Genomic DNA, 26484 nt, shown 5'->3' on the forward strand with positions numbered 1-26484 from the left:
TTTGAAGAATCGGAGCTCTCCGCCGTCATCCTGCCACTCGCTGTCAGCAGCACCGTCTGTCCGTCCGTCCGTCCGTCCGTCTTATCACGCTCCTCCGCTCCGTGCACTTACACCGCAGAAAACAAGCTGTCTGTGCAAGAGAGCACTTGATACTTTTTATTATTATTACCAAACCGTTCCCATAATTACCCCATAATCATTATATAATCCCATAACAAAGCCTCCATTGAAGCCCTGTCTTTTGTCAACGTTGGGACACTGAATTTATAATTGCATTATTCACTCTCTTTCACCCCCCCCACCCCTTATAGAAGCATAATATATCAAAACCATCCTGCCAGGAAGGTTTTAGTTGCGCTTTAGCCCATTCGGGACGTCGCTCTTTTTTTCTCCCCCCCCTTCAGAAGTGAGCAGTTTTACGCGTCGCATCTAAAAAGTTGCGCCAACTAAAAGTTCGGGACTCTGGCAATTCCTTTAAAAAGTAGTTGCCCGTGCAGAGGGGGGGGGGCGTTTTTTAAAATTCTGATAGTGCCGTGTGTTGAAATGCATCCATTCACAAATTAGCCGCTCGCCTCCTCGATCCATCAGATCTAAAAATCCGTCTTCCCCGCTGCGCAGCCAGCCCGCAACAATATATCGTCAATACATTAAATAGAGGCGGAAAAGAAAGCAAAAGCGAGTCCCCGAGGAGCCGTTGGCGTGCGCGCGTGTGTGCTCGGGGATTGGCAACACAACGGGGCTTATTTACATTAAATACGCCACAAGGTTACAGTGCAGATGAGCGTCATTTTTATCACTCATTACTTCTCTTAAGCGCTGACTGGCGGTCAGGACGCGCGGGCGCCGACGCGCATTGATCCAGGAGTTTCTTTTAAAGACGGGAGGAAGAGAAAAGAAGCGTCTGCACTTGGAACGGTAAGATTTTCCCCCACTTTTCTGGAGTGATTTTGTGACCCGGGTCGTCTGCGCCGAGCGGATTCGCGACACGCGGGCGCGTGTGTGCGAGGCAGGCGGAGGGATGGCAACGCACAAGGGGCAGATTTTTCCACCGGAGCGGCGTTTGTGGCCACTTCAAGGTCAAAAACAAACTAAAGTGCCGCGAATCGCCTCTTTTTCTCGGCTGCCGCCGCGCCGGGGGAGAGGTTCCGATGGGGGGGGGGGGGGGGATGATTTCTTTAAACGAGCCCCTGTTCACCGCGGGGTTCACCAGCTGATTCCTTTTTTTTTTTTTTTTAACCCCGGTCAACGACGAATACCGCCAGACCGGGCTCGTAATCGAGTCACTCGGCTCCGCGTCCTCCGGCGGAGAGCCCCCCTTTTAACGGTACAATGGATTTCACCTATCAGACTGGGGGGGGGGGGGAGTCCGAGGCGAAAGATGACGGGAACTGATGCGAGGCGATCGGCGTCAATCCAAACGTTTCGAGCTCGCCGTGAGAAATAAGAGACAAGTCGGTTAATGTTCGCTTTAAACTCGGGATGCGCGACACGGAGCGCGGGCGCTGGACACAAGTGGACGGTCCCTAACAGGTCCCGAGCGCACTTTCTGCACCTCCAGCCTCCGACAAGAGCGTGATCCGGTCAAATCATATGGACATACCTCATTATTCAATAAGCATTATCTTCCAGAACGCGGCGCTTACGCACGAGGAGCTTTAGCGGCGCTTCGCCAAATTTAAAAGGTAAGAAAAGTCAGGAGCTTATTGGAAGACGATTTTTTTTTACTTTGTGAAGTAGATTTTGTGCATCGGGCTTGTTTGTGCGGGTGCATCACAGCGGGGGGCCCTCCATATCTCCCCAATCGTGATTACAAAATAGCAGCGCAATTATCCGGAGCGAATGACGCGGGGGGGGGGGGGGGGGGGGGGGGGGAGAAAAACCCTCCGAAAATAAAGAAATAATCATCTTTAAAAAAAAATAAATCAGTGGCAGGAATGCCCACGGGTGGAGGTGCGGGCTGCAGTCGCGAGGTCAGGGCGATTTCGCCACTTTCTCCGGGTAAAAGTCGCCCCCTTTTTCAGCCGCGTCGCGCTCCCCGGGTGCGTTCGTGCGCGCCCGCTCTCCAAAACTGCAGCATCGGCCGCCCAGCCCGGGACTTCTGCGAAACTCCGGCCGCGTATCCCGCGGAAGGCGCTCGGGAGGAAAGTTTGGCGCAGGAGCGCGGCGCCGTTTCGCCGCGATGTGTCAAAACTTGTGAGATGGAAGAAGAGCCGGTGAGACCTGCCATTTTGTGCCGCGATCGACCCCTTCTGAATAAGCTGTATTCTGCTTTGAGGAGACGCTCCGAGGCGACGGGGTAAATGTCATTTGTGGAGACTTGGGGGGGAATTGACATTCTGGGGGCACAGATGCGCCTTTTGATGGGATTTTATGTGACTTTTTCACTGGGGGAGAGGATGAGGAAAGTTGACGGGTCGGCAGCAGGCTGCGCCAGGCGGAAGACATACGTTCCAGTGGAAATCTAAAATGACGGAGTGTGTGACATGACAACAGCGCCGTCGAATTCAGCACACCGTCAATCCCAAATTATCCAACTTCGGCGCGTTTTACGGCGCTTAAACCGAGCAAAGCAAAAAAAAAAAAAAAAAAAAAAAGAAAGAGAGAAAAGAAATGCTGCCACTTTCCCCACGTGATCGCAGCGATGTCCGAATTCACGCGTACACGATGGGAATTAACTGAATAATTTAGTCATTTGTAGAGAGGAGAGGCTCCATTTAAAGCCCACGTCGCTCCGTGCGTCCTGGGTAGGGAGGACCCTTTTTTTTTTTTGGAAGCGGACTTGACCTCTGGGTGATCTGACCCGGGTTATTACTTCCACCAGCTACCAGCTCGGTACAATGGCGGCGAAGACACACGCCGTCCTTCTTAAAATACTCTACAATGTGCATCCAGTTTTTTTTTTTCTGCTTCCCTCATTGTTTCTCTAAATTGTCCTTAGCCGAAAGAAGGGGGAAAAAAATGTTGCCTCTTCCTCAGATTCATTGTTGGAGGAAAGGGGATAAGTAGGTTCTGCGAGAGTTTAGATGCTGTCATTGTTTAATGGCATGCATAGGACGGATATTATGTCTGAAATAGTGTCTGGGCGTGAACCCTTTTTGTCAGCTCCTCACATTCCCTGGGAGATGAAATAGCAAATGGATAGCTGTCCCCGCTGCTCTGACAGCCCAGCCCTCCTCACAGACCTGGTGCCCCCGCGTGCGACTCTCACGCTGAGCTGCAACAAGTTCAAATGTTGTCGTTCTTCTCGGCTGAAAATATTGTGCTTGCTGAATTTTCCGGGATTGGGGGGGGGGGGGGGGAAGGCCTTTTTGCCGCGCTAAGCTGAAAAATTGATGTGGTAAATATGGTGTCGAGGCCTCTGTGAAATATGGTAAAAATTGATTTAAAATTAATCAAGGCCATTCTTCACATTCGTAGATCCCGTTTCACTCTTTATTTAACTTACTAATAAATTTCCCAGGCGCGCGTCTGCGGCTCCGGCTTGAACGATCGTCCCTTTTAAAATATTCAACTCTTATTTATCACGAGCGGGAAAATAAGGGAATTAGCAACAGTTGAATTCAGTCGGCAGCAGAATTCCGGAATTAAACCTCAGCGTGTCGCAAAAAAAAAAAAAAGACAAATAAAATTCCCAGGCTGTCGTAGTTGTCGTGCCCCCCCCCTGACAGAGGTGATACACACCTTTGAGCTTAAAATGAGGGGGGAGGATGAGTGATGAGGGGAGACGGAGAGGGAGAGAAAACAGAGAGTGGCGTCGAGTGCGTCTTCTTTCCAGCGCCTGTCAGTCAGTCAGACGGACGGACGCACGGACGGACGCTGGGTTCACCGTGGCGTAGGTCCGCTCAGCTGGAGCCGCCGCCTTGACAGTTCTAACGCGCTGGACGATCCAGCCTGGTCTGAAAAGTCCAGTAAGATCCCCTCCTCGTGAGGACGGCGGCGTCCCGTTGCTAACGACGCCGCGGCGCCGCTAATGACGCAACACTGTGGAATAAGTGTAGGATCGATGGGACGGTGCGTGGATGCGTGCACATCTGGCAGCGTGCGAGCAGCAGTCGGACCGGGGCTCAGATCCCCTTTCATGTAATTAGAAGACAGAGGGCTCCAGCTGGACTCTGCCAGGCCAGAGCTCCCAGTCTTCTGGGACGGGGGCGGTGGTCCAGGCCAGACCAGACCGGCTCTGCTCCTCAGCCAGCCATTAATTGATATGTGAAGCAGCCACCTATCGGCTCTGGTGCTGCCTGCGTCCTCCCCTCCACATGTGGGCCACAAGACAAAGTCTTCTTGTATTCCTCTGCGTGCGTGCGTGTGTGTGCGTGTGTGTGTGTGTGCGTGTGTGCGTGTGTCCCTCGGGGGTGTTGGAGTGTGTCAAAAGGCCTGTAACACACAAGCGTTAGACTGGTTTGAGCCTTGTCGCTCCGTGACCTTGATCTTCAGAGTTCAGGCCAAAGAGGAGAAGATGCTCGTGAGTGTAGGGGGTAATAGGGCACACACACACACACACACACACGCACGCACACACACACGCACGCACACATTAGCGTTATCAGGCGCTTTTAGGGAGAGTTTGCATCATTTTTGCTGCTGTTTCTGTGTTTCCGCGTCCCGTCCGTGGGCTTCAACGTGCTACGCTTGTGAGAACCGTTCCCGGTGTGCGTCGGCGTGAAGGAGCGGCGCGCGTCTGCGGCGTAGCGCCGCGGAACGTCGAACGCGGAGCGAGGGAGCACGGGAGGAAGCGAGCTGTGTGAAGAACCGCTGAATCACCGCTCAAATGAGACCTTCTGTCCTGTTGTCCTGTCGGGTCCAGCGCCTCACACTTGTGATTCAGAGTGAACATTTCACCCCCTGGTATGTTCTTTGCCCTGTGAGCTTGATAACGACTGGAGGTGGGTGGGTTTTTCAAGGGTGGGTGGATGCGTTTGGGGGGGGGGGGCAATCGCAGACGTCATTTTGATCCAGGAATCAAGGGTCCAAAGGCAGATGAGGCACTGACAGATCGGCTCAAGAGTTCTTTTCGTGCCGGGGTGCCATCACGAGGAGCGTCTGGCTGTCTGGGCAGCGTGGAGGGGGGGGGGCAGGTTGGGGCGGGGGCGGGTCGAGGTCTGGGGGTTTAAGAGAGGAAAGGAAAAGGAGGGAAGGAAAAACTGAAGTGATCATAGAGGCAAAGGTGGGAGAGCAAAGGGGGGGGGCTATATTTCTGTGGTAAATTGTGTTCACTCACAGCCTCCTGACTGGTTTCACTACATTAAAGTTAAATTAATGTGCAAAAACCATAGTGAGTTTGTATTTCTGACAAATGTGCTGCTGCCTGGAAGCCTGGCGGAGCTTTCAGATGGACCCGTGTCCAATCAGAACGCTGCAGAACTCTCCTCTCCTCTGATAAAAGGAAGCCCAGCCTCCCCCCCCCCCATCACACCCACTTGATATCACTCATTTTGTTTGTTTTAATGCAGCTAATTTCATTTTTAACACATTTGTTCTGGTAACACGACAGAGGCAAAATCCAGGAAAGCTCCTCATGAGACCTGGGGAACGTCTCCTTTGTCTGCTGTGGCTTCCTGGCTGAGCCCCCCCCCCCGGCATTATCATGTTTGGGTTGAGTTTGGGCCTCATTAGCATGTTGGGTTTAAGGATGCATCATGTGATGTCAGGAACGTTCCCGCTCCTGATGTGTCAAAAGCAGCCGCGTTGCTTTTCAGCTGTGTCATTCCCGCCGACTCCGGCTTAGCCGGAGCAGGCTAGCACGCGTCAATCAGAGGTCCTGAAGCAGAGAATTGTTGCTGCTTAGCATTCAGTCACGCTCAGACGCTGGTAAATATCTCCAGTGGCGAGCGGCGAGGCGGGAGGAAGGTACCGTGGGTCTGCTGCACACTTCACATAACATCTGCATCACATGGCGTGTCTGCTCTTTAGCTGCTCGCCGCTCTCAGATGTGACCTCTGCAAACCCCCGGACCACCGCTAATGAGCAAAGTAGCATAAGACGGAGGGAGAGGAAGACGTGGGGGGGGTGGGGGGGGATGCTGGAGAGAACTTCTGCACCTTTTAATTATGATCAAGAGGTTTTTCACCAAAGGATGGAGGCGTCGCTGTTGTCTTTGGCTCGTAAATCTGGCCCCGGATGTCGTACTGTACACCATTATGGTGCGTATCCACCTGCCCCCCCCCCCCCCACACACACACACACACCCATTTGCATAATTGGATCTTTAATGAAACTTTCCGCGTGGCGAAAATACAAAACCTATAGTTAAAAAAAAAGGCAGCTGTTTGTGGGGGGAGAAAATAACCTGGTGCAGGTGAACGGCACTTAAAATAATTATCGGAATGGCGAAAGCTGGTTTAAATCTTAAGATTGGATGGGGGGGCGGGGGGGGGGGGGGAATAATCGGTGTGGAACAACCTGAGCAAGGCGCTCACACATCAGCAGCAACGCTACAAATAGGATGAGAAGGGACTGTGAAAGCTGTACATTCCCCGCCAGGTCTGGCGGGTTAATACTACAATAGCGGGATCTTCTCTGGCCCGGGGGGGGATTTCGGCTCCTCTTCTGTCGACACTCGCTGCACCAACTTGTTACTCAGGGAAGATGGCTCTTTTATAGGGAGGTCGATTCTGCCGGAATTCCTCCGCCACCGATGTTTTGACAGTGGCCATTCGGGTCTCGCTGCCCTGTTTCCCCTTCGGACTTTTTAAGGTGGGTGGGTGGGTGGGTGGGGGGGGGGTCTCCGCTTCCTTCTGCTGCTTCTCATGGAAACGCGTGGTTGCTGCCGGCCCTCGTTTGTGTCCAGCTAATTGTTTCATGACGTTCTGACATCTCCTCCGCGAGGCCGCGGTTCAGCTCTTCCACGCTGCCTTCAGGGCCCTCCAATAAAAACAGTACGTTATTTGACCCGTCTCCCCGGGGAGCCAGTGACGCTGCGAGCGGAGGAAGGCTTCGTTTTTTTAAATCGGTCAACAGGAGAGAGCCCCGACTTTCTGCTGGAAGCGGGACGGCCGTTTGCTAACCGAGTGCTAACGTTAAAGAACAAGCCAACGCTGATGATGCACTGATGTGTGTGTGCGCTGTGGCTGCCTGCGAGTGCACGTGTGTGTGTGTGTGTGTGTGAGGGAGCGAGAGAGAGTTCCCACTTTACATCTGTGGGAGTGGATCATGTGTCAAAGCGGTTTACAGGTGGCCTGCAGGGCAGCCGCTCCACAGAGAGGTGGAAGAAAGGCAGGGAAGGTTCAAGTACTTTAGAGACTCTAATGGTGCTGAACTGAGCAATCCCGGCATCTGAGAGGACCCTTCAAAGGGCCCCTTATCTCCGCCCGCTCCACCGTTTCACCTGCTTCTCTCCCCCCGCTCTTATCTCCCGTCTTGTTCCCAAGCGCTGTCACGTATTTTATCATTCCAACAAAGAGAACTCCGGTCCGAACCGGGAGACCACACAGGAGGAAAACCGCTGTTACGGACAGTGGAAAGGCGGGAATTCAACGACAACGGGCCCAATTTAGCGTTAGCGTTAGCGGAGATCAGAGATGGGCCATCGTGACAGTCAAAATACTGTACGGCGACCAGTTCCCGGGGAATTAGCCCCCGCGAGGGGCCGGGCCGCCCCCTAGGACTCCAGTACCTGGACTCCAGTCATGGATTTGAAGCTCGCTCTCTTTTTTTAAAACATTTGACCATCACAGTGGTTAAAAATGGTTTAAAAGTGCTCCCCGGGAGGACAGAGATAAATACACGGCAGGCAGAGCGATGACAGGACAAAGTGGGGGGGGGGGGGGGGAGGGGGCAGAGGAGGAATGATGTGCTTAACAGCATCTGTAGGATTCTTCCTGAACAAGCCGCTGATCCCGGGAGCCTGCTCCGATAAATTCGGCTTGATAAAAGTCAGGGAAATGCCGACCTGTCTGCGCACCCTCTATTAGGCGCCGGCACGTTTGTCACCGCCAGTGCGAGTCAAGCGCAGGTTTTAATGTCACATCAGGCCGAATTAAAGACTCCATCGGAAACCCTGAAAGGTTTAAGTTTTTATTTCGAGTGACAAAAACGGCGGCGCGGCTGCTGCTAAAGATTACTGGGCCGCAGTCGTTCCACATTTCATATTTGGCTACTGGGAATTTGGTGATTATTTGTTACTTGCTCTAGCCTGGATGCTCATTTTCTATCTGATGACTTTGAATGAGGGTGCGCCTGTGTGTGTGTGTGTGTGTGTGTGTGTGTGTGTGTGTGTATGCACGGGGGAGGTGACGCTCGTGTTGAACTCACATTAGGAATTTCTTATTTTCTAATTCATGTTTTTTAATCAAGAGAAATTAGATCTATGTTGCATTAATCACCAAGCTTCCTTAATATAGCAGACAGAGAGGGAGCATTTAGAAAAGCCTCCGCGTTTCAAAAACACACAACTCCCCCCCTGAGAAGCCCCTTAATACCACCGTACTGTTCTCCGTTTATGCAAAAGTAAATAAGTAAACCCAAAAGGCAAATGAGCATTCCAGGCATTTAAACACACAGCCTTCTGTAAATGCCTGGTGCAGCCGCGACCACCAATCTGAGGCATAGCTGCACACACACACACACACACACACACACACACACACACACACACGCAGATGCACACTAAGTTATTGTAATATATGTGTTTAGTTCATTATTTTTGTCCACATAAAGGGCAGAAGTATTGTGAGTAAATGGTCTTCATAAAAACTCTCACACACACACACACACACACACACACCACCGAGCAATGTGTAATGACAACATGTATGTAGAATTTATTTATGGTGGCTTTTAACAGGATGTGGGGTCTCAGGTCTCATTGAATCCATTTCAAAAGTCAAATAAACGCCATTATCGTCTCATTTGCCTATTAGAAGTGGCTGAATCCGCCCAGAAAGCAAGTGGCTCGTCTCTTTATTAGCGTTTTAGCCTCAGGACGTTTGAATCAGTCCCAGAACGGAGCCAAGGATTTAACGACACCGTGACATCCGCGGAGTGGCGTCCAAATCAACTTGTACTGCGAAACTTTGTGTTCGATAATAAAAGCTTGTGTAAAAGCCTCAAACGCTGCCATACATCTGCTCTCCGTTAGCATGCAGCATTTTTACCCCTAATTAGCTGTTCACATGTTGTATTTCAGCAGGAAAGAACCTTCCTGGTACGTTGCTTCTTTTTCTCTTCTCCCACACACACACACACACACACACACACACGTGTGATGTCACCTGATATTTTATTTAATACATTCATGTCTTTGCTGGAGCACTTTACCTGCCAAGAGCTGTCAGTCTCTTATAAACTGCTTTAAAAGTGTTCAAGGTGGATGCTAAATACTGTTTATCTATTATTTATGGCGTTATTACCAAGATTGAATGTAAAAAGAGAGCGCTCTAATGTGGGAGAATTCCCATGGCTCCGGCTCTCTCCTTTAATATTTTTAGTCACAGGCTGAGCTCCCACCCCTGCTGAAATCCCAACCTTTAACGGATCTCACACGATTTCCGACAGTCTGCTCAAATGCTTTTTTAGTTTCATTTTCAAAGCCCCTCTCACACTCCGTGGCACCTCCTCCTCCTCCTCCTCCTCCTCTCTCAGCTCTTCCTCGTCCTTATTTCAAACAATATTTTCTTCTTCTGCTGATGATTTCTGTGGCCTCCATCAGGGAGGGGGTTAAGTGGGCGTGCCGGCCGTCTTGTTAGCTGGTCAATGGGCTGAACGGGGGTGTCAGGGTGACCACCCTGGGTGTCCCGAAGACCCGAGGGGTTATTTTGGTGTAAAACCCTGTTCGGGCCTTAAAAAGGACTTTATCAAATTGACGCCCTTTATTGTACCATAAAGGTGGTGGGTGGGCGGGGGAGCGATCTGTTGCTTTTATTGGTCACACAGGTGAAATTTGTCCAGCTGAGCTAAACCAGGAAGTCCACCCCACCTGCCTCTGACGTCACACACACACACACACTCTCTCACACACACACACCTCCCTCTGTCTCACCCCTCATGGACTCCTTTCTCTGATTGCCGATCAGCCCCTAAGGGCTCTGAGGTGCTCTTGCTAGATCTCTGTGATTAGAGCTAAATAGCCTCCCTCCAGCCCGCTGGAGACCTGCGTTGCTTTGGGGGGGGGGGGGGCACCAACGAGCCGGGACAGTCGTGGCTCCCTGCTTCTGCCTGTGAGACTGTGGTCAGTGCTGTCACTAACACCTGTGTGTGTGTGTGTGTGTGTGTGTGTGTGTGTGTGTGTGTGTGTGTGCGTGTGTGTTTTTAGAGCTCGGTGGAGGTCAGTCGCCTACTCAACACCCCTTTTTTATCCAATTTCTGTGGCTGCAGGCGGCCGGTCGCCGTGCTTTTGTTGCAGGAGGTAATCTGTGAAATGATCTTAATTATGGATGTTTGGCCTGTTTCCCCCGCCACGTCTTCCTCCTCCTCCTCCTCCTCCTCCTCCTCCTCCTCCTCCTCCTCCTCCCTCTTTCTCTCTGCGTTCTTTCTTTCCACGCATGCTTTTAATCGAACAGCCTAGTTAGCTCATTGGGTGTGGGCAGCGTGCGCTCCTCTGCCTGCACTTGCTGGGAGGCGTGAAGGGAACTTAGCGAGTGGAGAGACTGAGCAGCCGTGGCAGCAGTGCACAGTGTGCATGAGGGGGGGGGAATTACACATTAGCTGGGGTTTGGGGCTTGTTGATAGAGACCTAACGAGGAAAAGCTCTTCAAGTGTTAGTTTGGGGGTTAATTGGTCAAAATAATTCCATGAGTGTGACCGGTTAGTTGAGACTCATTATTCCCACGTGTAGTAAGCATGTTATTACACCAAAGTGGGATAAAACACTTTAAATTTCTCTCATATAAAATACGGTAAAAGTCAAACTGGGATGGAAGTGGAGCTTCATTCCTGAGGCATTCAGAGGCTGTGGGAAAACAGAGTTCTGACTCTAAAATTAGTGGCCTTCAAATTCTATAGGCATTATGTCCATTTAATGCAGCTAGAGAAGAAGTGTTGAAAGGGGGAAATTTCGAACGTATTTCCTTTTATGTAGCAGTGACAATTCTGATGATGGAATTAGAGGGAGGGGAGGAGGAGTTGGGGTGGGGGGGCTCAGATGGGATCCATTACACATAAACAGGCTCTGCATTGATGAGATGATCCGACCAGGATTAGGCCTCCAATCTTGATGGACACTGAAAAGGTGACCACACAGGGAGGGGCATGGATCTGTGCGCGCATGTGTGTGTGTGTGTGTGTGTGTGTGTGTGCGCGCGCAGGCATTTGTGTTGGGTAAAAGCCGTTCTTCAGCTCTGCCTCCGTTGCTCTGGGAGCCACTTCCAGGTCACAGCGGGGCCAAAGGGCACCAGCTGGGGCCTGAGTGCCGCTCCAGCCCCGTTTCCACCGCCGCCGTCACGTCCCACGCCTCCCAAACGCTGTCGGCTTAACCGTATTTTCCTTAAATGTTTCAAAGAGCTTGATAGATTTTCCGGGGTTTAATGGAAGCGGGAAGGATTCAACAGGCTTGTTTTGTTACAGTAAAGATTAAAAGTAGCAGAAACAGCCCGATAGGTCCCCGTTTGCCTCCAAACAATATTTATCTCCCGAGTTACAGCGGAGATAGCGACTCCTCCGGAGTTAGAGGGAGGGGCCGGGGTTAAACGGCGTGACGGGATAAGTCGGCGGCGATTAGCTGCCATTTGAGGCCGTGTCAGGATGAGGAAAGACAAATGGAGATACTGGGATTCCCGTTTCTGCTTGTGTGTCACTCGAGGTTCCTCCGCATTCTTCCCCTCTTTCCTCGCGTCCTTATATTATTAAAGGTTGCCTCCGTGCTCAAGGAAGGCAAAGCAGATGGCCCTTTTCATAAATCATGCTTATAAGATGATTACAGGCGTCGCCACCCACCATTTTATTCCTCACTCGCAGTACAGTGGAGCTCTGTGTGTTCCTCAGACCTCCTAATCTGGCTGGAGTGGAGGAGGAAAGCGCAGTAGATCAGCTGAACCGATTACGTTCATGACCCGCAGAGGCAAAACAAATGAAAGCGTTTAAAGGAAGAATGTCGCGAATAACGTGGCGCTGCGCGTCTCCAAAAGCCTCTGAAACACACACACGCACACACACATGCGCGCGTTTAGAGTCGTTACGTTCATGAGTTTATGAGCTCTGCTTGAAAGTTGTTCTGAACAGGATGTTAAATATATATAGCACAGAGTGAGTATGTGTGTGTGTGTGTGTGCGTGTGTGTGTGTGTGTGTGTGTGCCAGTCTTCCTTGATGTATGCACCATGTCAGGCAGTCATTGTCTCCTGGGCAAAGAATGATAGTTCAAATACCCAGCATCTCTCCCCCGGTGCTTCAAATGCTCGGCTTTGACGTTTTTATAATCCATCTGTCATCTTTGCGCGGGGGGGGCCACGCGTTCCGCACCGCTCAATTACCAAATTCTCTTTTTGCCGGTTACAATAAGACGGGAAGCACGTAATACGGGCGACCCTGAAAGAGAGAGAGATGGGCAGGGTGGGTTCGGGGATGGGTTGGGGGGGGGGGGGGGGGTTGTAGAAAGAGAGGAAGAAAAAGAGGGAGGAATTGCTTGAAATCCTGTGTTGCGGCGTTCTCACGCACTCGATTGTGTCCCTCCGCTGCCTCTCATAACAAGAGAACAAAGCCTGTTTGTTGTGGGTGGAATTCTTAAAATGCTTCCTACTGTTACAATCATGAAGCGTTTGATTGAATGTGTATTGTTTCAAGGGTTTGCTGATTTTGATCATTTCTTAAGTGCCTAATATTATTGTGCCGCCTCCCCACCAGCGGTAATAACCGGCTAGCAACCGTCGGCTAATGCGACGCCGTTCGATATTAACGTTATTTTGTCGTCGAGTTGCGTCCAACAAAGACAAATGTGTGTTTTGATGGCACCTTTTTGATGGGAACGTTGTGTTTTTGTCCGTTACCGGACGGAAAAGCCGGCGAAGCTCGCCTCCGCTCTTAGCGTAAAAACCATCTTTAATTGGGGGCTACTTTAATGTACGGCGCTTAAAAGCTGTGCTGAGGCGACGGGAAAAACTTCAGATAAGCGTCTGAAAAGGATAACAACAACAACAACAACAACAACAGCAGCATTTGCAAATTACAGCTCTGAAACATATTTCATTTCCATACACCACAGGCCCCTTTTAAGGCTTTACCTTTTAATTCTTTTTCATATTTAACACTCGTTAGAAAAGAATAAAAGCCTCAGATCTCCCTCGTTTCCATAGAAGCGCACCCCCCCAACCCCCCCCCACCCCAACGCATCCTCGCTGGGAGCAAGATGAAAAGATTGTTTTGAGAAACTCGAAAAGAAACTCGACTTTCTTTGGTTCTTCTAATATTTTGCCATAATTGTTTCATACACGTTATATATTTTCATTTGGAGGTGGGGGGGTTGGGGGGGGTAGATGAAGAACACATCAGCCTCTTTCTTCCTGAAGGGACGGCAGCAGAACCCATCTGGTTGGGTGAGATGCGCCGGGCCCTCCCGCTCTCTTCCCTGGAATAATACTCCCGCTAATGACTCCCGCGTACTCTGAAATCTCCCTTTTGAAATTGGTCTTGGCAGATTATTTGCAGGTACTTGAGCTGCATCTGTTTGCAATTTTTCCCCCCCAACGTGGACGACTTTAATGCCGGCCGGGGGGGTTCGGACGGAGGAGAAGGGTCTATTTTAACGCCGGGGGCAAGAATAGCCCACGGTGGGAGCGGGCCCGGGAATTCCGCGGAATTCTACCTTAATGTCAAAATTCACTGTCACGTCGTTCCACAGACAGGTGGTGGTGGTGTGTGTGTGTGTGTGTGGGGGGGGGACTCGTGGGGGTCCCGGTCTCCTCAGCGCCCAGCTATAAAGGCGGTTTTTGCCGGACCAGAACAAGAGCTAGAGCTACTTTGGGGGGTATTTGGCCTTCCCGGAGGCCTCGGGCTTCCAGCTTAAACTCACACTTCCAGCGCGGGAATCCAACGTGTCATCCCGCCGCTGGCTGCCAGTGTCGCCTCGCCAACCGGCGCCGTCCGTCCGTTTTAAGGCCGCGGCTACGGCTGCGGCTGCGGCGGGGGGGCGGTCAGGTGTCGGCGCTGTCCAGTAGAAAGCGTGGTGCTCAGCCTGAGCTTAAGCAAAGCTGAAATGATTGTGACTTCACTCATTATTTCCAGCATGTGGCGAGCAGCTGACCGGCTTAAGCCCCTTTTTTTTTTTTTTGTTCAGCCCCCCCTTCCCGCTTTTAAAACTGCAATAAGGTGCCCTATTGTCCTATGGCGGGGTGTCCCTCAGGGGCCACAGCCGGGCCCACCCGGCTAACCGTAATTGCGTAGGTGGTTACAATTACATTAATTACATATTTCATCAGGGCTGTTTATCTAGGCTGCAAATGAAGAAGCCAAACTTTAAACTCTGTCTTTTGTTTTTGCGCCCCCCCCCCCCCCCCCCCACCACCACCACCACCCCCCCCTCCTTGTGTGTGTGGTTGTTTTATTAGGAGCGAGGGGAGGGGAGGTGCCAGAGGAGGAATTACGCTGAAAGTGTATGCCTTGCAACTTTTCCCCTCCCTGTTGGAAATGTTTATTTGAACAGTAAGCTCATGATTTGAATATTTGTAATCCATGCTTAAATTTACAGGCCAGATGAACTTTTTGGCACAGAACGGCAACCATAAGTAGGATTTTGAGAAAAGCTTTACAAAATTTTAAGCCATGTGCAAGGCTTATATAATTTAGAAAGGGAGGGGGGGGGGTGCACAAATAAAACAGGCTCTGCCTTATTTACTTTACATGCTTCGGGAAAACAAACAAACAAACAAAAAAGAGCATCGTATGGCGCCTAACATATATGTATCCGTCTGTCCATCCGGGCGGAGGACGGAATCCAAAGTTTCCAAGCTGTCGCCTGTGAATGTCTCCAGGAGGAGCATGTTCCTCCAGTTGTTCTCCTGCGTAAATGGGAAGACGAAAACATACCGTGTGTGTGAGTGTGTGTGTGTGTGTGTGTGTGTGAGAGAAAGAGGGAGCTGGCGGAGGTCAGTTGCCCACTCAACACCCCTTTTTTATCCTCTCTGTGCAGCTGCGTGCAGCCGGTCTCCAGCCTTTTGAAGGTGTGTTTGCCTTGTGTCCACTGTTGCACACACACACACACACACACACACACACACACACACACACTTTTCAGGGGTTAAGTAGAACCAAATGAGTAGTTGGGAGACCTAAGATCAGCAGCAGCTTTCAGCGGGGCTCCTTCTTGGTCAATGTCAAGATGATTTAGGTGCTCTTCTGCTCACTGTCTCTCTCTGAGCACTGGTCCTCCAATCACTGCTCAGAGCCGCGCGCGCGCGTGTGTGTGTGTGTGTGTGCGTGTGTGTGTGTGTGTGTGTGTATGCCGGGCCTCGAAAAACAAATGAATATTAAATCGCTGCCAAACTGCTCGGTTACAGCCTGAAATACCAAACTTGTGGAGCCCGAACAGCCCCTAAAGTCAGATCAGTAAGCTGTCGGCAGAGCGCCGCTTTTACACGCCGCTTTCGTTCTCTGCTGTTACATATGTTGGAATCTGTAAGGACGTGTGTGCGTGTGCGTGTGCGTGCGTGTGTGTGTGTGTGTGTGTGTGTGTGTGGCTGCTACAGCTGAATCATGGCTCCGCCGCTGCCCCTCATAGCACTCGGCAGTTAGTGGTGTGAAAAAGTCTCCTCTTTGAGGGCGTTATATAGATTAATGTGCTGAGCCTGAGGCACACACACACCTCACAGGGGAGGGATGGCCGCGCGCGCGCGCGTGTGTGTGTGTGTGTGTGTGTGTGTAGGGGCTGTGTGAGTGTTTGTGTGTGAGTAAAGGGGGGGGGGGGGTGTTGGGTGATACTTGAATGGTTCCATATTCTGTCATTTTATTAGTTCCCATTATTACTACAGGCTTCTGGTGTTGGGACACAGGTGTGTTTCCCTTCACCTGTGTGTGTGTGTGTGGGGGGGGGGGGGGGCACTTTTGGGCGCTTGTAACCTCTCGAAGCTTGTGCGCGTGGGACATTTCTTTGGTCCGATATTTCTGGGCGTAAATTCCCAGCGCAGGTTTGAAATTGTGGAATTTAAAATGTCACCACGCCGCCGCCGCTCCCCCCCCCTACCCCCCTCCCCCCCCCCCCCCCCACGGCGTTGTGTAGGTGCACGTATGCAGCGAGCGAGTTGGACGGGCCCCGGCGTAGCTGTCAGCTCCCATTATGTGCTGAGGTGTCATGTTTGTTAGGGAGCTGAGTGCAGATGGCAGAGTGGAAGAAATGGATCACTAATTTTAACAATGATTAATGAACAGAGATGGAAAATGAATTAGGCCGGACTATTGAAGGCCCGGAATATTCCTCCCGAAAATGTTAACTCCGGCTGCCAGGCAATCAGCTCTGCTATAAGGAGGGGTGTGTGTGAGCACATTTGTGTTTGCTGCACCCCACACACACACACACACACACACACGCACACACACACACACACACACCTTTTGTGGAGTCAACACTTCACTGCTCTTTCCTATTACTTCACTGTTCGCAGTGAAGCAGTGACGGCTTTAAACACACCGTCCCCCCTCACGTTGTGTGTGTTACCCCCCCCCCCCCCCCCCCCCCCCCCCCCAGTTAGGTTACACACTCTTTAATAAGGTAAACACGGGAAAGGTTAGGCTGTCTTGGAATGTTAACCGCTTCCTTCGCTGCCGTCAACCCGTAGATGGAGCAGATGTGGTGGCGACGCGGCGGCGTTCCACAGGACGCTTCCTTTCGCTCGGAGCCTAAAAATGGGATTTTGGAATTCCGAAAAGGATCCGGGACGAGCGCGTATGGATCCGCCTCCTCAGTCACCTACCACATTAGCAACCTGTACCAGACAGGCGATATTCCGATCCTAAAATGGCAGACTTGACACTCCTCGTGGCAGAGTTCCTCCTGTCTTCCCACCACTTTCTTCCCTGGCGTCCCCCCCCCCCCCCCCCCCACCTGCCTTTATTTGTGTCTTTCTTTCGCGGCTCCTCTTGTAGGCACTTTGTGAAACACGCTTTAATAGGTAGGTGTGAACTAGTTTGGATTTAAGTCTGATGGGAAATATGTTAATGGGGGGGTGGGGGGGTGGAAGAAGAAGTTCTCGTGCGTTCACATGCGAGTGTGTTTGGAAGAGAGAGAGAGAGAGCGGGCGAGCGGAGGAGCTCAGGTTACAGCAGCATATGCTAAGCATTCAGAAAACATACACAGCGCCTTTGGTGAACAAGGTACTCGCTATGCCCTTGGGATCCAATTTAGATTGTGACTTAAGGCGATGTCGTGGCTTTGTGTGTGGCTGAGCGTGTGCACGTGCGTGCGCTCTTTTCTCGACGCTCCATGGAAGGGGGGGGTCCGGATGGGCCTCCCTGAGACCTCCACATCTGTGTCCCTCCTCTCTCCACCGGCACATCTCCTCACCTGCACCGAACCCTCCCAGGTGTGTGTGTGTGGCGCGCACGAGACCGGTGTGTGTGTGTGTGCGCACGCACCAGACCGGCCCCCGTCGTCGATGGGAAATCTTCTCCTAAAAACACTGAAAGGGGGGAAAAATTGAAAAAAAATAGATGGAGCCAAGTAAAAGGCGGGTGATGTGTAGCTAGCTAGCTAGCTAGCATAGCACGGCTGCTTCTGTAATCACCATTTGCACCATTATCCGCCAATTAGAAACCAAAAGCACATTTAAAAACACTCCCTTATTGATTTGATATTTTTGAGTCCATATTTTTCCATTAAACCTAAATGAATAAATAAAACGTGCACTCGCGTCGCAGAATTAGCAGCGTTTTGATTTAGCCGCTGTGGTTTAGTCCCTCAGACGTCCCGAACATCAAACAGCGCTCCATGAAAAAAATACTGGATCACAACCGCGTTTTAAAAATCCAATTACGCGGCGGGTCAATAGCTAGCTTGTAATTTCTTCTGTAGCGCTCCATGGATTGGTCTTCATGGATCCAAAAGATCTTTTTTTTGTTTTGAGATCATAGGTGGAGTGTACAGAAAAAATAGTGCCCGACCACAGTGAACGCTAGTCGCGGACGCTAACTAGTCAAACATGGTGAGCATTAGCAGCTCTCGGTGGAAGCTAGCGAGGACGCTAGCGGTCGATGCCCCCCCCCCCCCCCTGTGGGGCATTCAGGGGTTGAAGGAAAGGTTTTAAATGCCACAACGACGTGAGAACAGAGGAGAGAAGCGCCACATTATTTGGGTTCCTGCAGCGTTCCTGAAGCCGCTGGGCGCCGTGCTCGGGTCACATGACCTCCGCCGCGGTTCCTCCTCCTCTATCCGTTAAATCCGGGACGTGTTGATGACGCCACGGCCTCGCAGGACGTCCTGAAGACGAATAGAGATGTTTGGATGCATGTTTCTCTTCTGTCACTGTGGGGAACTTATCGTGCTTCAGCTGTGGCTCACTCTGAATTTCCCCGTGTGTGTGTGTGTGTGTGTGTGTGTGTGTGTTTGCAGGCGCTTCGGCAGAACTGTCCCAGCATCCGGTGCTTGTTGGAGCAGCAGGCGTCACACAGGTACGATCACGCCAGCTCGCCGTTAAAGGTGTCCGTCACGCCGCTTCGCCTTTTGGTCGCCAGACCCGTGTTTTTTCTGAGGGAACTCAGCGGACCGCGCATGTGAGAACAGAGCACGTGCGCGGTCCGCTGAGTTCCCTTCCCAGACATCCATCGCACGGAATTATCAGTACAGACCCCGCAGGTGCGTGCACATCACTCAGTGATGTCATCGGCAATCGCGGACGCGCACGCACGTGCGCTTTTTAGGGACCGTGCTGCTAATAAGTGGTTTTAACACCGTGGCCGCGCTGCTCTAAACAGCCCGACGCCGTTCGTTAGCTGGTGCTAAAACCTGGAAAAGTAGCGCGGCCAAATGTGACGCAGGTGTGCCACGACAACCTGTTCACCATCCGGCTCTGGCGGGTTCCTCCAAGGGTCAGTCGCATCAAAGGTAGTTAGGATCTTATACACTGAGATCAAAGCCAGAAAGGGTTGAAAATGTTGTTGTCGCCTCTGGTGTTAGCATGTTGCTGCTGTCTGTTGTTGGTGTCACACCTCCACGCACTCAGGCGACGCCGCCGCCGCCGCCGCAAGGCCGCGGCCAAGCTCCGCCCCCGTCGTCTTTAGCTTTAAACCTACGAGGAATCACGGGGAGGAGCGCCGCTTCTTCCCTCTGACCTCCTGGAGGAGCTTCGGGATTTTAGCCCGACAGGAAAAGGCGGCTCTTGTCTCCGGTTGTCGCGGCGACACCTCTCAGCCCTACAGACGCTTCACCTGTCAGGAAGCGGGAGCTGTCAGCGTCGCTCCGAATACCTGGAGCAGACAATCGGAGAGCGGGGGTGACTGGAGAACAGGTGCACGCCATTCCTGGCGCTGATGAGCTGCTAGCATCACTGAATACGTCTGCTGCTGAGCGGCGCAGGGTCATGTGACCCAGGCGCGAGGACGCTTGAGTTCACCTGGCCGTCTGTCCTTTGCCTTCCTCGCCGCCGTCAGCGTTCGGACGTCTTTCCTTTGACAGCGCAATCGTTCTCGATGCGAGCGGCGCTCGGAAACGCTCCCGAATCTGATAAGAAGATGATTAAATATCTTTAATGTGGTGAAAAAACGAGGTAACGGGATAACTTTCTGCTAATGTAAGCCCCAGGTGTTGTCGTCACATCCACTTCTGGCGCACACACCGCGGCGCCGACAGGACGGGACGCGCGCCGCAGCAGGCGGCGCCGCCGGCGAGCGTTATTAATCAAGTCGTGCGGCAGATTTCCCCTCGTACTGGAAGCGAGGGAGAAGGCCTCCATGTTTTAGTCCGGCTCTACTTTTTAGAGCGGATGCGCCCACCTTGAAAACACATGGGACAACGCGGAGGGGCGGGGCTACTGTCCACGGGGGCGGGGTTACTGCCCGTGGGGGCGTGGCTACGGCCCTCACAAGGTGGCTGGCGGTGTTGGAACTATTTGAAATGGACCAGATTGGTTCACGTGTGCCGGCACAAAGGGAAACACGGTTTTGTACTTTGGAGCTGAAAAGGAGCAGCATAAGGTGCAGAAGTGGTGGGTGGAGGAGGTCAATTTTCCCACCGTTCCCTCTTTAGCGTCGTTGGGTTAAGATTGTCGCTGCTGTGTTGTTCTCCACCCCGCTGGTATAAATAAGACATGATTGGCATCACAGCAGAAGAGCCGCTCTCTCTCCCTGTTTATCTCTGTCTCTCGCCCTGACAGCCTTCATTTGCCAGAGGAGTGGCAGACTTAGTGGGAGTTAATGATTATAATTATTTCCCTTTTTTATTTCTTTTTTTTTTTTTTTTTTTTTTTTTTACATTGTGGGATAATTATTTAAGAGGTTCATGTAGTCATTGTTGTAATCAGTAAAGAGAGATTACAGAAAATCTGCATGCCAACAGATGGCACTTGGCTGTTGTAGCTCGGTATTAAAGCTAGCGCGCTAGCTCGCTAGCAGGCGGCGAGGAGAGAGGGGCCACTAATAAACGATTTATCTTTCAATCGAATGGTTTTTATTACATCATGCCAGAAAAGAAGGCTCGTCAGAAGCAGCTGGCATCATGTGACCGACCGCCGGAGCGTTTCCGGTAGAGCAGTGCATGATGGGAAGTGGCGAGTTTCAAAAATAAAGAGAGGAAAAAAAAAAAAAGAGGACAAACGTTTGACCCAGAAGCTCCGACCCCGCGGCTTCACCGCCAGCTCCCGCGCGCTGAGGCGGTTTTTCACGTGCGCACGTGCGCGGTGTATTTGGGATGTAAGCCTCGTCCCTTCGGTTGCACACTTCTCCAGGTCCTAAAGTTCTAAATATAAAACCATACGATTTGTTCTCCAATGTTGGGGAGCGGGAGGAGCTGGCCTACATTCCTCGCTAATTGTATAATTGGAAAAGCTCGCCAAATGAGCGGACCCCCCCCCCACCATCGCCATCCGCCTCACCCCTACTTACTTAACACCCCTTTGCTAACCCGCGCACGCACGGCCTTCAAAGCGAACCACAAAAGAGGGTTTTGGGAGCGCCGATGCTAATCCCAAACTAGCGCTGCTGTCAGCAGCATCTACGCTGGTTAGCATCAACGTCCTCCCTCTGCACACCTGTCCACCATTGTGCTTCCTGCCCTCACGACTCCGTGGACGTTCTGTTGTGTGTGTGTGTGTGTGTGTGTGTGTGTGTGTGTGTGTGGCTGGGATATTGTTCCATAAATAATGTGGCGACAAGTGCGAGATGACCTACCTGTGTGCTGTGTTAGCGCTGTTATATATGTTTCCACTAGACCTCATGGTCAAATTGGCTGCGCTGATTGATAGCCGCTGCCACGTCCCGTCCATTTCCATGGCGACTGATGGAGGCTTGGGCGTGGGGCTCGCTCCTGAGGTCGCCACCGGTGTCTAACAGGATTGCGGGGTGCCGCTAAAACGCAGCTGTTAATTAATGCTATCGATCGGTAAAAAATAGAGGCAAATGTTATTTGCATACAGCCAGAGTGATCAATGCATTAACCGATCCCCCCCCCCCCCCCCGCACGAAAAATCTGATTTCCCGAGTTTTCAAAGTGAAGGAAAGAGAGTTCAGACTAATGTGGATCGATCCGGCCTCTCTCAGACAGGAATACAAAGCATTTTATTAGCCGGCGAAGGGTGAGACGAGGCGGCGGGGACGGTCCGGGACGTCTCCCCTCGCCGTCCCCCCTCCCACCTCGCTAAAGTCGGCTAAAACGTAATGAATTAACATTTCTTCTCCTTTTCCAAAAATGTGAACCCAACAACGGGATACAGAAGAAAACAGGGGAGATGTTACCAAAGCCCCGCCCCCCCCGGAGCAGCTTATTATAGCGTATTGATTTATAAAGCTCTAAATGTGATCCTTCGCGTCTCAGTCAAGGAAAAAAATATAGACAAGTAGGAGGAGGAGGAGGAGGAGGAGGAGGAGGAGGAGGAGGAGCGGCATCTGGAGGTGGATAAAGAAGGGGAGAACGTCCCCGACATGAGGAAGTGACAGCGAGGCATTTTCAGAGGCGCTCTGGAACACAAAAGGGTAATTGTTTTAGCCCAGATGTTGCTTTCGCACAACAAGCAGGATACAATGTTCCTACTGAGCTGATGAGCCCAATCAGTGAAATGATTAAAAATTGATTTTGTCCCTGTAATTACAGTATGTAAACTACTTAGCCGGGATTGCAAAGGAAGTGATTTTCTAATTACGTATATACTCTGGTGTCTAATGATTGGTTTTTTGAAGTAATGAAGAGAGGGTCCTAACGACTCCACTGTGTTCTGTTGTTGAAGGGAGAAAACTAGAGAGGGGGGGGGTGGGGTGGGGGGGCATCGTTAGGGCAAGACAGCAGGCTCGGATACAAAAGGGGGATGAAAATTGAATTTTTGCCATCCACCGCTAGCACGCTAACACGAGGGCCTTGTGTTCTGTTGCATGGGATCTGGAAAGCTAAATGGAGGCTGTGACTTCTCATGAGGGTCAGCAGGCTCCAACCACACCAGCAATCTGTTAACCCTGGTGGGGTCCGGGGGGGGGGGCGAGGGGGGGGGTATTACACATTCATGGGAAAGTGACTGAATAGTCACACTGAACTTAGACAAAAGTGGATTAAACCAGCTTTTGTGCCTCTTTTTAAAAGGCCTGTCGCTTTATGGAAACGGACTCAAATGTCCTCCACGCTGCGTTCAGGCCCGCGTGGCCTTTTGCCCGTATAACATATGAAATCTATCAAGATGTGTTCAAATAATTTCAAAACGCTAAGTCTAACAGCTGAACCCTTTAGCTCATTAATTATGCAGATGGAGCCACCTGACGGAGCTTTAATTCTGCCGCGCGGGCCCGGTTTTAGAGTAATGATGTTGGGGACGCTGATTAATCCGTGGTTAAAACGGGACCTAAAACACACACGGTCAGGATCTAAACACACCCCCGCTGGTTCCTGTTAAACCCGTCTGATTTAAGGGTGCAAGTCACATCCCACGTCGTCCCCCCCGCTTATTAAATCAGGGGGAGAGGAACAGGGTTTCAACAGGGTCTGTACTGGGGGCCCAGTCTGTACTGGGGACCCAGTCGGTACTGGGGGCCACGGCCCTCTGAGGCCCAGTCCAGCGCGTCCCCCCACAGCATCCGTTAGCACCAGCAGCTGTAAGGTCAGAGGTCAACCTCGGACCCACCAGCAGCCTTTGCCACGAGAGCGCTGCCGGGAGCCGACCCGGCGTTCCGAGCGGACGGCCGAGAGGGGCCGCTCGCTCCTCTCCGACGGAGCTTTTCTTGCGACCCGGGTCGTAAATAAGAGCCGAGCACCGGCGGGACGGCTTGTTATGGCGAGGAGACGCGGAGACGAGCAAGAGGTCGCGCTGTCGGACAGGGACGGCGGAGATAAAGGGGGCGGGGTCGGCGGGCGCCCCCATAAATCAGCGCCAGGGTCCCTTCGTCTCCGCACAGAGGCCCAACATCTGCCCGCGTCCCCGTCGGCTCCTCGCCATCCAACATTTAATTGTTCCTTTATTGTTTTTTAAGAGAAAGAAATGAAAGGACCTGAGTTGAGAGTGATTACTGGGAGGGGGGGAGGATCTGTGGCGCTCCCGTCCCCGGGAACATTAATAAGTGACAGAAAGCCAGATTAAGAAAGCCGGGATGCAGCTCGGAAGAAAAGGGAGGAAGCTTTGAAATGCTGCCAGTATCACCAACTGCGCTCCTCTGACACAGCTGATTGGAGGAGACGCCGATAGTGCAGCCTTTAATAATTCACTTAGCTCGGCTATGATCTATCATTTTGTACCTTTTGACACGCGATATTGAAATTTAATATTGCATCAATACAAGTGATATATTGCCAGGCGTCAGAAGAAAGGATGCGGATGGCGGAGCGAGCCGGGCCGACGTCTCCTCGCGCCCGTCTCCCTCGGAAGCTTTGTTGTACTCCAGTGGAACGCCACCGGAGGAGCGCCCGTCTCCTCGCCGCCTCCCGCCTTTGATATGTGTGTTTTAAAGAGGAAGAAGACGACGACTTTAAACGTCTCCCGCTCGTGCCGGAGCCCAGACAGGCTGGGGCGTCGGTGCCGAGACAGAACATGACAGCGGCGGCTGGGGGGGGGGGGGGGGCGTCGCGCGCTGTCAAGGTCTCGACTCCACTCTTTAGCGCGCCGGAATCCCACAGGCGATGTACGTTAGCCTAGCCTGACTGCTGCTGCGGCGCTCGCGCGCGGGCGGGGGGGCGCCGCTGATGTCGGGCCGCCGCCGTTCACACGGGTCAGAGCGTTTCAGACCCAGAACTGACAGAATTAGAAGTTAGAATCCAGCGGGATTATAGCAACTGTTGTCTCATGCTAATGCTAACGATGATCTGAGCTGTGTGTGTGTGTGTGTGTGTGTGTGTGTGTGTGCACCGTGTCTCCCAGGAGTGACCTTTAGTGCTGTTGAGCACATGTAGGAAGGCTGCCATGTTTGTCGGTGTCTGAGTGTATTAACGGTGGGGGGGGGACGGGCCTCCTGCCCGCAGCCTTATGTCCAGGCTTTATTATTTTATGTGCCAAAGGTCCTGAAAGGGTGCGACCAGGACCTTTATGCAGCTTTCTCATCTCGTGGATCAAACTGGGACAAGAAGGAATCCCTGAAAATGCATCGATTCAACCTGGGGGGGCTTTTTTTTAGACGCTCGTGGTGACCTCAAGGTTGAGATTTAAACTTCCCGGCTTCATAGCGCTCTGGGACAGACTCCCCCCCCCCCTCTTCCCCTCCCCCGCGATCGGCAGGTCAACACCTCGGCAGGTGTCTGGCGGTGGCCAGGTGACCTTTGTCTGTCTTTCTTTTAGTCCTCACACCTCAGCCGGGGGGGGGGGGGGGGAAGGAGCTCCGCGCCTCACACCTGCCACCGGCTTAAGTTGTGGGGGCGCGTGGGCCCACGTTGTGCCTGAGCGGGCGGTTGGAGCGCCTTCGGTTAAACTTCAGCCAACTAGCGAAAGCAAACAAAGACGGGAGGGACGTGAATGGGGGGGGGGCAGATGAGTTCAGGTGGCTGGCGAGCGGCCCACCCAGGGCTAGTTGTCCGTGAAGGATCTGCTGTCGCCTCCTCTTGGCGTGCTGCAGGTTCTAACTGCTGCACACGCCGCTGTGACGGATGTGCCCCCCCCCCCCCCCCATCCCAACCCGGCGTGTCGCGGGGGGGGACAGGCCGCTGACACGCTTCATATTTCAAAAGCAGGGTCTGAGGAAGGAATGAAGATTGATGCCGGAAGACGGCGGCCCGACGCGCCGCTCATTTGATCCATATTTTATCATTTGCACGTGTGTGACACCTTGGTGCGCGTCTGCGGTTATATATACATATGCATGGGCGGGATCCAAGGTGCCCCGCGCACGCAGGAGCGCACGTGCCCCCCCCCCCCCCCCCCGCGTTATTAGAGCCGCGCCATATAATTGCATTTGATCTCCAAATAAACAGGGAATCAGTCCATCTCCTCGCTGGAGATGGCAGCCGTGATGGACGAGCACATTAGCGGCGAGGACAACATTAGATTTGCTCAAAATTATTGATCTTTTGTTTGCCAGCCAAGTCGGCGATAAATAACAGCGCACGGGAGATGCGACTCATTATCGCGGTGCCAAAAGCCCGACAGACCCCTGTCAACCCCCCCCCCCCCCCCCCCCGCCCCCCCCACACTCGTCTTCCTTCCATCCCCATCGCTACAACCCAATTTATTCTGTTTTAATCCCTTTCTGTCACTTGCCTTCACTTCTAATCCCGCACTGATGACCCTGTTTTATTATATGTTGCGCTCGCGACAGGACGCTCGCGCAAATACGCGCACGTTGCAGTGTTTTTATTCCTTTTTACCTTCTTAGCGGGGGAAAAAAATCCTTTTATCACACAATGGGTAATTTATATCCATTACCAGCGTTTTCAATCCTTTTCAGCGGGGCTGTCACCGCCGTCGGCACACTTGTGATTAATGTGATCTAATAATAGTCTGCCATTATATTTCCTTTAGTAAAACATGTACCAACATCCTATTCTGCTCCACAAAATTCATTGCCCCTTAAAATATTTCCCCCCCCTCCCTCTTTTTGGTTTGAAAGAGGAGATGGCTGTTTTTTGCCCCCTCTTCTCCATCTCGTTGCCTCCCAGGAGGTGATTATTTGCGGGGGCGGGACAGGAGGGTGATGAGGGATGACGTGATTGGAGGTTCGTAGGGACGCGCTTGTGTGTTCGATTGTGTCCGCGGGTCACCGGGGTGCACGTGTGTGTCGCAGGGTGTGTGTTTGTTCCAGGGAGGGAACGTGGTTTTAGTTTGGTTCCACGAAATGGGGAAATAAAGACTTAAATGACTTAAACGCGCTTTTATGCCTTTACTTGAGAGGGAAATTCGATTTCTGACCACGATTTTTGAATGGAAGTCACTGTTACATCGATTTTACGAGGTTATTCTTAAACACAACGTGTTTGATTAGTACTGGACAACAGGTTTTAGCATCTTTGTTGGGACCA

The 26484-nt window shown here is 52.0% G+C and overlaps 1 protein-coding gene across 11 annotated transcripts in view; it reads left to right on the forward strand.

The window, feature by feature from the left end:
• Window positions 1-527: 527 nt before the first annotated feature.
• Window positions 528-26484, forward strand: part of znf536 (zinc finger protein 536) — a 137000-nt gene continuing 111043 nt past the window's right edge. The window contains exons 1-3 of one of the 11 annotated variants that reach the window (XM_029845975.1): window positions 531-915; window positions 10250-10342; window positions 18466-18524. The gene's annotated coding sequence lies outside the window, so the exon portion shown is untranslated. Of the gene's footprint in view, window positions 916-1056; window positions 1077-1248; window positions 1683-1926; window positions 2297-10249; window positions 10343-18465; window positions 18525-26484 lie in introns of those variants that run through there. The other 10 variants (XM_029845976.1, XM_029845980.1, XM_029845971.1 and 7 more) reach the window with 10 other exon arrangements.

This window comes from Takifugu rubripes, chromosome 13 (genome assembly GCF_901000725.2).
Source record: "Takifugu rubripes chromosome 13, fTakRub1.2, whole genome shotgun sequence".
NCBI classification, from domain to species: Eukaryota; Metazoa; Chordata; class Actinopteri; order Tetraodontiformes; family Tetraodontidae; genus Takifugu; species Takifugu rubripes.